General features: G+C 39.2%; 1 protein-coding gene across 1 annotated transcript in view; it reads left to right on the forward strand.

The window, feature by feature from the left end:
* PDSS2 (prenyl (decaprenyl) diphosphate synthase, subunit 2) overlaps positions 1 to 10686 on the forward strand; it is a gene marked incomplete at its 3' end in the record, with an annotated part of 56920 nt that overhangs the window by 17630 nt on the left and 28604 nt on the right. The gene's annotated exons all lie outside the window — the stretch shown is intronic.

The following is a 10686-nucleotide window of genomic DNA, read 5'->3' on the forward strand; positions in this document are numbered from 1 at the left end:
TACAATTATAGACAAACTCTTCAGAGATATTTCAGAGAGACACTTGGAGTGATAAGTCATGCTAGTGGTCTCTGCATAGTTGACAGTACACGGTAATGGGAATTTCTGTTATGTTAGTTCAAACTATCTCCTATAGTCATTGCAAATAAAACGATAGCCATGCTTCAAAGTCTTGGAGGGCTGCAAAACGACTAATATAAGGTAAGAGAAAGTACGGTCATAAAATTAGTTGTTAGTAGCCTGTTTCTTCCATTTACCTGCAAGTGAGACCTTTTATTTCCCTTCATATCCTTGCAGTTGGTTTTAGTGCAAGTATTTAAATATTTTGGTTAAATAAAACACAGAATAGTCAAAATGGTCTTTAAACCATGATGTGAAATTTGTTACGTAATAGGTGGATGAGATATAATTGGAGGATACTTGTTGTCAAGGTCCTGTAGAGCAAATTGGGTAATCCTGGATGGATGGGCATCCTGGGTGGTGCCTCATCATTCCATAAGCAGTCTGGCTGACACATGCTGCCTTCATAAAGAAAGGAGTCTTGGTCATTTTCATAACAAAATACGTGATTTTCTCCATCATCATGTTCCTTTTGATTTCTGCTTTGGTGACAGCACTGTCATCCAATCCAGAAATTAATCTTTTAGTTCATACCTCATCTTTTGAGTTTTTTCATCAACGTACCTTATTCAGTTCTGAGTCTTGCTGTCTTTCCTTGCATTGTGTATCCTACCATCCCATTTCTTCCAAGGCTGTGCTACAGCAGCTGTTGCCAAACTTTTTGATACCTCCTTTCTTGCCTTTTTTTAGACTCTTGTTTACAATACTACAAACTCACTCACTTCAGTAAGCCAAAAAGCAGACCTTTATGCTAGCTCCATTTTACACTCTTCTTTTGGCTTGCTCTGCTTCTACCCCATCAGGTTCAAATGTCTTACTTTTACCTTCAGTTTTTAAAAATGTAGTACTGCTGTTTTAAGGAAGCAGTGGTGGTTCTGTTGTTTCTAGACCACTGGTAATTGTGCAGAGGTGGGCTTGCTGTGATCAGCTTTTTTGGAACTGGCCACTGGTCTTCCATTTTTGAATCAGCGTTAGAGAATTTAAACCTGTTCTGAATTGTTTCGAAACTTAGCATGAAAATAACTGTACAACACTTGTGCATGATGTTTGCTATGTTCTGCTTAGACCTTTAAATTAGCGTGATGGCCTTTGGATTTTATAATGAATCAGGGGCTTGTGCTTGTTTCACATTGCACAAGTTTCATATTTGTTTCATGTTTGCTGGTGTCTGCCTGCAAAAATGCCACCTTGTTGGGGTGAGTAGTTTTGTCAGTAATAAAATGAACTGTACAAATGGCAGGTAGTAGAACAAACTTGATGCAAAATATTGTTGTTGATAGAAAACTGTTTACTGTATTTAGTTATCAGAGTACCTGTTCAGTTATTATAGACTTGCATTGCCTGGAATTAATGGAATTCATTTTAATTCTGTAAGCTTTTTTTCTTTAAGACCCTATTAAAAAAACCCATGCTTTTTATCTTTCAAACAGTTGCAAAACATGGATAAGATTTGTTGGCTAGTTTAACTAGGAAATTACCTAGGTGGGATTCCCAAACTGGAGGCATGCTATTAACACTGCTCTGCGTTCTTTAGCCACTGACTAAGCATTCACTGAGGATGCAGGGAGTCCAGGCTTGGCTCCCTCAAGTATTTGAAAGGGTGCAAATCCCCAGTACTCCTCTGTCTGAATTTTCAGAAAAATCCTCTTCACACAGGGATATAGGACACCTAGGTCAGGAATATTTCCCTCCTAGTAACTTTGTGGAGCAGGAGCTGGAGTCCAGGTGTCCCACCTTTCTCTCCCGTAATCTCCGGGAGACTGACTGACTTTTTTCACTCTCTTGCCATCTGGCTGAATGAATAATTCAGCATTTTGTGTAACAGCAGAATAGCTCAGCAGGAGTGGCCGAGGAAGGAGGTGTAAGGAGCTGGCCTTGTGAGCTGGATGGCTGCCTGATGCAAGACCCAGATTTCCAAGTGATGCTCTGTATCCTTCAAAAGAGAAGCTTGGACTGAAAAGCCGGTTCTCGGCAGTCGTGTTGTCAGGTGGCATGTCCAGTGCTCAAGTCCTCCCTCTCTCTTGCAGTTTTTTGACTTCCAAATGCTGGCTGTCACTTGGAGTTTGGGGGACATCTGCATGTTTTTAAGCGATAAACATATCCTTGCTTGTGCTGACAAATATTCACATTTGCCCCATTACATCCTTTCACCCACATACTTTCTATCTACACCGAAAGGCAGGAGAATTACTTCCAGCAGTCATTTTCTAGCTGGAAGTCAACATATGCAGCTAGGTAGAAAGGTACTTTAAATCATATCTTATAGGTGTTTTCTCAGAGATGGCACTCTAGTTATTTGAGACAACTGTTTTTCCAACCCGCTGTGAAAGATGATTTGCCTTTTTGACACTTAAATATTTCAGTGCTGTTAAAGCAGCAAATTGAAGTGCAGATGAGAAAGTTCAAAGCCAAGGCTGAAAGTTTTTAGTTTTATAACTTTTGTCACTTTATGTCACAACCTAACTGTTGTTTTCACTTAGTGTTATTAATTAAGTAAGTACTACAGAGTTTGCTCATTTAAAATAGGCTATCTTTCCTCACGACAAATGACAGTGAATTTCATTTTTTAGTATCCTGTGTTAGATAATAGTTGAGAGAATAATAGATTCCAGGGACCTTTGATCCACCATTACTGTAAAATAAAAATACAACTTAATTTTTTTTTTCCTCTGACCATAATGATTTTAACCTTGTGTACTAATTTGAATGGGCTTGTGGGGGCAGAGTCTTAAATGAGACACAAATGAAGGAAAAATTGCTAATGCTGCCACTGTATATCTAATGAGCGCTGTGTAATAAACCATAACCTCTTCAACATTTCTGTGGAAAATGGTGTGATTATTTTGGATGGCTGGCCCTTTGTGTATGGCTCATTACCATCTGGCATAATGTGTATTGATATAGCCTCTAATTGTCAACTCTTATTTGACATGCTGCCTTTAATAAATGTGACTTGCATGGCTAGAACCCCCTAATGGTTATATGGAAAACTGTAATTAAAGAAAATATGTATACTTAGGTAAAATACACACCCTTACATACATAAAATAATTTTGTAGATGGCCTCTGTTTTTCTTTATCTCCTGTTCTTTGTGGGAATACTTGCATGTATTCCCAGGTTAGTGCAGTGCCAAATATATTGCATTACCAATGTGGATACCTAAATATGCGAAGACAGACATAAATCCTGAATGTAGGTTGTTTCCTCTTGCAGAACTTGCTTAAAACAAATTTTGAAATGTTTGTTCTCTACATGGAGTAAGATAGAATTAAACCCAATATACTTGTGGTTCCCAGCCTGCTGGTGGCTTTGGATGCTCCTGTGCTTGGAATGGGAGGTAACTGTAATGGGCAAAGTGGCTCTGGTTTTGATGTGTCTCCTGAAGAAGGTGGCCAAAAGTGGCCAAAGTAAATTAATTTGAAAATCCCAATGCTGAAAGCATCTACACCTCCTTGAAAGAAAATGGGGTGCTGGCCAATAGTAAGTTTTCAGATACAGGGACAACATTAACTGCTGCCAAATCTAAGTTGTCTTTTGTTTATTTTCTGAAAAGTTTCCTTCCCTTGGCTTTACGGTTCGTGAATACATGAATAACTGAGGAGACATCATTTTGCTAGTCAGATTGGCTTGCAATAAAAACAGGCCATAGGATTTCCCCAACTTTAATCAGCTCTAATACTTGTGCTTAAGTGGGATTTCATCAGGTGTTGTCTTCAACTTTGCCAGTGTTGGAGAATCCATCATTACTCTTTGTAATAGATTTTGGAAAGTGCCTTCACCTGGATCTTATATTATCTTTGCTTGATAATCTTGAGTATTTTCTTCTCTTGAATTTGTTTTCTATAGCGTAGATACTTAAACCTTCTTGAAATGGCTGTGACCAAGTCAATCCACAGATTCAGTATCGGCCTTCTCCTTACATTAAATAGGTGTAGTTTCTTGCTTTGTATGTTTTCGGTTACTCTGATTGCTAGTGTAACTCTTCTCCAAACTTTTTCCTGCTTTCTCAAATTCTTCCTGAATGAAGTTTCCCGGTAATAATTTTTACTGGCATTGGAAACCCAGGGTTGACAGAAATGCTACTTTTGCTAGTATTCTTCCCTTAAATCATCAATGGATCCTATTAGCGTTTTTGACCACAGTGGTATCCTGTATCTTAGCTGATTAACTGGGATGATCTGTTCCTTCACCCACCTTCCACCCTTTTCCAAACCTTGAGTGTTTTCTTCCCGAAAGAGTCCCTTGTCCTGTAGGTATATGGTCTGCTTTCTGTAGCTCTAGCTCAGATCTTTTAGTTGATCTTTTTTTGCAATGCATATTTTCACTTGGGTAAAGCATATTGAACCAGCTCGGTTGACTCTGTATTGAGGATGATTCATTCTCTTTGCTGTTTATCAGCTATGTTTATCTGTTGCCTTCCCTCCTGAGTGCAAGTTCTCTGGACCTACTGACTATACAATCTTAACCACTGCTGCTGTCCACAAGCATTACTATTCACTGCTGGGCTAATAGATAGTTATATCTGGTTGTGTAAATACATTGCTTAAAAATATAACAGGCTTTCTAAAATCCCTTGCCTTTGTATTGTTATGTTTCTGTCCACCCTCACCTAATGGACCAATGCAGTTCTTAAAATTCTTCGTGGCTTTGAGGGTTTTTTAGTACATCCTTTTTAAAATGCCTTTGCTCAGCTTCCTGTCCATCTCTGCATTTTCTTGTTCATTCCTTTATCAATTTTCTTCCTTGCGTAGTTTCTCTGATTTGCATTTGTTGCTATCAGTTTCCCAGTTTGTTTGAACTGAAGAGGGAGGGAATTACAGCTGGTTTGGCTTCATCTAAGCCACGATTTTTTGGCTTTTTGTTTTGTTTTTAATCAGCTTAGTCTTTTTGACAGGGGAATTGTGGCTTTTTGGTCATATAGCAAAATATTCTTGAATAGTTTCCAAAAACTATTCACATTTTTCTGTTTAATTTATCTGATTCAGCTTGTTTTATAATTGAAAATATCGCCTATGCATAATATTATATACTTCTGAATATTATATGTCATTTTTATAAAGAATGTTTGTATACTGCTATGGTTTTGATTATATTGTTTTCATATATTGTTTCATGTATTGAGCTCATGTTCACTTGTACCTAAGTTTTTAGTTCTGGTATGAACTCTTTGTAGCAAATTAAAGTTTTAATAGAGAATTCAAGTTGAATGCAACATTTCTTGAGCTAGGAAATTTCCTTTTAGAAATTCAAGATAGTGACAATAAATTATACTGCTGATATACATTATTCAAAGTAAATTCTCATATAGTATCTGCATCTTTATTTACGTAATGAGAGAATTAGCACTTTAAAGAAGTAAACATCTTAACTTTTGATGTGACTTGATATAATACTTGGTATGTTCTACATAGCTGTTAATATAATCATTTCAACTTGTCTTTTATTTATTAGAAGTTTAAATCTTGATAATTGCCTTATAAAAAGATAATTTTGCATTTGACAGCTTTACTTCATTTTAGAAATGTGAGTCTTCCCATTGGGATAGCCAGTGATTTTAAAAAGGGAATTATGGTATGTGATTTTAATAATGCCAAATTTTAATAAATTTGACAATATGCTTATAAATTAGTAGCTCTAATTTTTATTACTGATTTCTTAGCATCAGTGTTCTTAGTTCAAGTAATCCAAGAAATCTCTTTTTCCAAATATCTTATTAATATTTTTTTTTCTTTACATCTTCAGGGAAATGTCTTGTTTTTTCTTTGGTTTGATTTGTTAAGTTAAGCTAGCCAGCCCTCCTTTAAAAAACAAACAAACAAAAAAACCCCCAACACCCCCCAAAAAAAAAAAAAAAAACCCCCCACCCCCCCCCCCCCCCGCCCAGCAAACCAAAACATAAAACCTGAACTGTAAAGTCACCTTTTTTTAACAATATTTATGTAAATACTGGCTCATTTCTACAGTCTACTTTTTCTTCCCTAGCAGTGTCGAAAGGGTCTCTAAGAAAAGGAAAAGTAATTGATGTCTCCCTTTTTAACACTTTCTAGTGCATATGAAATCTGTAATAGCTGAAATAGGATGTGAAGCTGTTTAAGTTTCTCATATCCTTGTCTATGGGTCTTAACAAACATAGCTAGGCTTGCCCCCACATCTCACGTCTGGTTTGGGCAATGCACATGTTCTTTTAATACCTGTCCCTTGCAAAATGTCCTTTGCATCCTTCTTGCTATAAAAGCCCTAACGTGACAAGGACTGTCTTTATGGCGAGTGTTTCTGGATTCTTACCTTGTCAGTCCAGCCCGCCTGCTCCTGATCTGTTCACTCAGCTGGATTGTTACTGGTTTTCTGGATCTTACCATGGTTAGATACTTCTTACTGTGCAGGCTTCCTCCTGATGTTCTATTTTTTATTGGTCCCAGCCTGCAAGTCTGCCTCCAAGTCCTGGAAAAATCAGTTTGACTTATTGATGCTGGTGGTATTCTTCTGCTGGCTTCTCTGATTAACACTTTCTTTTTTAAACTGAACTTGGGGTAGTGTTTCGTACCGGATCTTTGTCTAGGTTCTCTCACCTGCTTCCCAGAATTGATGCTTTTGCTTCCGGGCTGGTAAATTTTTTTTTTTTTTTTTTTTAAGCCTTTGGAAGGGGTATTGCTGTGATGGTGCCATCCAGCACAAGAAAAATGTGATGTGCTGGATCACATCAGCAGTTGTGATCACTGTTACTTTGCTGGCCACTGATGCCAAATACAGGACTAAGCCGAACAGAGCCTTCAGACACTGAAGTTTACCAGTTAGGGCTTCATTTTGCTGGGAGTTGATGATGCAAATGTAGATCATTTGCAGTCTGATGTGTCGCAGCAGCAGGATGTTGCAGCTACTGCGTTAGTTTATAAGGGAAGATACAAAAGTTTTCTTGAAGTCTGCTCAGCAGACTTCCTCCTCAGTTTATCAAAGTTCACCAAAACATACTTGAACGTCAGTGATCTGTGTGACTTCATTGGGTGAGGAGAGCAAAGAGGAAGAATAGAAATTGCACTTGTTTTTCTTTTTGTGGGATCTAATTGTCTATATAACTTAATTTTGCATTTTTCTAGAATTTTCCTGCAAGCTGATGTTTCACAATCCTAGAGTCAATATAGTTCCAATTGACCTTGCTGAAGAGTTTTTTAATTATTTGTGAAGTTAGTGTTTCCTTTGTACTTTCCAGGATGACATTTACAGCTTGATGAGCTCATAACCTAAGGGATACTTTATAGCAAGCATTTTACAGAGATTTAGGTTAGTTACACTGGTACTAAAAGTGCAGGAACAGGGAGTGAAGGGCAGAAAAGCAAGAGACAACTTACATGCTGCTCCCTTTTATACGCCACCAGCAAGAAAAATCTGAATTAAGATTTTCATGAAGTAAAGAGTAGGGTGAAAAAAGAAGAGCACCAAGAACAAGTCTGAGGAGCTTAACAAAGACTGGAAGAGCAGGGGTAAAAAGTATTCGCTGAGGTGGTAGATAGTAATTGACTTGAAAGGGTAATGAGCCAATATGTCCTCCTTTCCTGTTTACAGAAACAGGTTGTAGAGTCTCCATCCTTGGAGATATTAAAAAGCTGCCTGGACATGGTCCTGGGTGACTGCCTCTAGGTGGCCCTGCTTGAGCAGCAGTGTTGGACCAGATGACCTCCAGAGGTCCCTTCCAACCTCAACCATTCTGGTATTCTCTTAGTTGAGGAGGGGATGGGGGGCCTGTGTTTCACAATTAACTGCTTAAATAATGCACCTAACAGCAGAACTTGTGCCTGTTTGACTGTGACCCATCAAAACATCTTAGTAGGGTCCCCCAGGTACTGTCCAAGCCTCTGTCCAACCACACTCTTTAGAACAACTTTACTGCATGGGAGTTGATTTTTGGAAGGGGAGAAAGAAAAGGAGATTAAGGGACGTGTGGAGCTCAAAACAGTATCGTCTCTTGAAACATGTCTCTGGGGCAGTTGGTGGTGGTTTGCAGAGAGTTCTTCCTTTGTTGGCGAAGGCCATGAAAGACAGATGGAAGTATTTTGGCCTTTTGTGAAAAAGTGTTCCTTATTCTTAGCCTGCTTCCATTTAGAGACTTCATGTGTTTTAAAAATGTTGACTATTTTCTCAGTACTACCTTGCTATGTAAGTAATTCTTGTGGCAACCACTTCTTTGTTGTGTGAACATGGGCTGTGGAGTGGGAACAGGATGGAAGCAGTAGGAGTTCGTAATCCTGTTGCCCTGTTGTTTCCGCTTTTGTACTCTGTTGTGTGTTGTTGTAAGTCCAGCACTGCATAAACATTAATTTTTTGTATTTTGGGATTAGCTGCTTTCAAATACAAAATTATTTAATCACTGAATTGTGCTTCAGATCGAGAAAGCTGTATATAGTATTGCTTTAGCCATTCAATAGCAACTTAATAACAGTGGGGAGTTTTTTGTTGGATGTTTGACAGAGTCATGTCAAGAACCCTCCTGTATCCGTAGCAGCACTGTGGACTTCTTGGTTGTGCCTGGGTATTATGGGGGTTATCACAAAAAAATTGAAGAAATCTGTTGCCTGGGATTTCTGCAATAGCTTTGGTTCTTATATTTTTAGTTTGCTAGAGAGAAAGGGTGGAAGAGCAGTGTATAAGAACAGAATTGGATGCAGATTATCTGCCTAATATGGTTCTCGTTAGCACAAATAATATGAATACCGTTTGGAGAACAAACGGATTACTGAAAAAGAAATGAAAACATCCAGATCCTGAGCATTTGGAAAGCATGACACTGATGTATTTGTGTAACCTTTTCATGAAGAGCGATGCTGAAGTCAAAGAGGGGATTTTGATTTCCTTCATTAAAAGCTTATTAAACGAAGAAATAGGACAGTCGTCGTTTTGCTTCAATAGTTGGGGGTCACAGAGGCGGGCCTGATCTCCTCAGGATATTAATGCCTGCTTTCAGCTGGGGGAAATGAGCCGTCGCTTGAGTTAGCTGCAGCTTTATGTGCTCGTCACTAGGGATCCCCATATGTCCTGGGATCTGCGGCAGTCGGAAACGGCAGAGCTCGGCAGCAGGGAGCAGAGGGCTCTCATTGCTATTCATAACAGGTAGCTCGGCTCAATCTGCCCAGAGCAAGTCTGTTTAATGTTGATCAGCTGTCCATCTGATAAACGGAATTGATATGGACATTTCCTCCAAGGGCTGCCCTGACAATGACAGCAGGAGCATCGGGATGTCTTGTTAGTCTTTTTCTCCGAGCTTGAAATTTTATTAACCCTTTGTTAGAGCCGAGCCAAGCATGATTACAATACTGCGGCTGTAGGTTGTGTGACTTTCTCCCTCGCCTCTTTGAAAAACAGCATCAACCTTCAATTTTGTTGTCTACATGGAGAATGGCTAGCTGTTTTGTTTTCAGATTGGTTTTTCTCTGCATGGAGCAAAAATCGTGAATTATAAAGGCAGCTTTTAAAACAGCTTAGATTTTTTATGTGTGACAAAATATGTTGGGAACCTCTGTTTATCCTCTCCCCCCAGCTCGTCTACCTTTTGCATGCCTGCCCAGGCTGTGTGGCTCTACTACCTCTTCTCTTTTGCTAATTGGCACAGATCATTGGCCTGAAACAGTTGCTGCTGGGGCTCTTTGCAGGTCAGATATATTTGGGGCAGAAGATTATTTTAGATTAATGTCGTCCGGGGCGAGTGCAACACATTTGCACTGTCCAGAGGAAACAGTATTCATTTACTCAGTACTATGCCAGTACTGAGGCAAAATCTAACCTGAGCATGTATCAGCAGGTATATGCGTATGTGAAGGTATGAAGCAGTTTGGTTATTCAGTGAATCAGTGCTTGGCCACTTTTGAATAAGCACAGGGAGCATAACATGCTTTTCTACTAGGTTGCAATTTAATTTGAACTTTAAGGCCATCTTTTAGCCATCTGTCTAATTGAGGGCATGCATTGCATTTTTGCTCATGTGTGAAGTCTCCATGACATAAAGGGAACTGCTTGAGTCAGAAAAGATGTGAATGTGCTGAAGATTTCCTAAGAGGGGAGCCTGCGTGTATCTAGGTTTGCAGAGTTAAGAGGGTACTCCAGTGCATTGCTCTGTTCCCCCTTCCCCTTGTTCCTGCTCAGTTATTATGTCTGTTCGTCGCCCTAGTTCTGAGCTAAGGTGACATCTCCGGGCTCCTTGGAGTGACAGTCACTATCAGGGGCTACAGGGTTGAATTGCGGGAGGAGGGGAGAAGAGGGCTGTGCTAATGACTCTTTTCATGCCTTTTCCAAAATATGAAAATAAATAGAGGGCAAGCCTCTGTGGGATAACTTCTATGGCAAGCCTCTCACAGGGATTTGAAACCCCTAAATTCAGAATGTGTTGGAATAAGAAGTGATTTGTAAACCTATCCAAAGAGGTTTACCCTTTGCTGGGTATTAGGTATGGTATTAGGTATTACTGGTATAGGATTGCCTCTTTGCTGGACAATAGCCTTTGCTTCTTCTGACTAAAACAACCAGTGAAATATCATTAGTACACAATTTTAAATTGTTCAGCTGTTTCTCCTCTCCCC

Source organism: Fulmarus glacialis, unplaced genomic scaffold (genome assembly GCF_000690835.1).
Source record: "Fulmarus glacialis isolate BGI_N327 unplaced genomic scaffold, ASM69083v1 scaffold11792, whole genome shotgun sequence".
NCBI lineage: Eukaryota > Metazoa > Chordata > Aves > Procellariiformes > Procellariidae > Fulmarus > Fulmarus glacialis.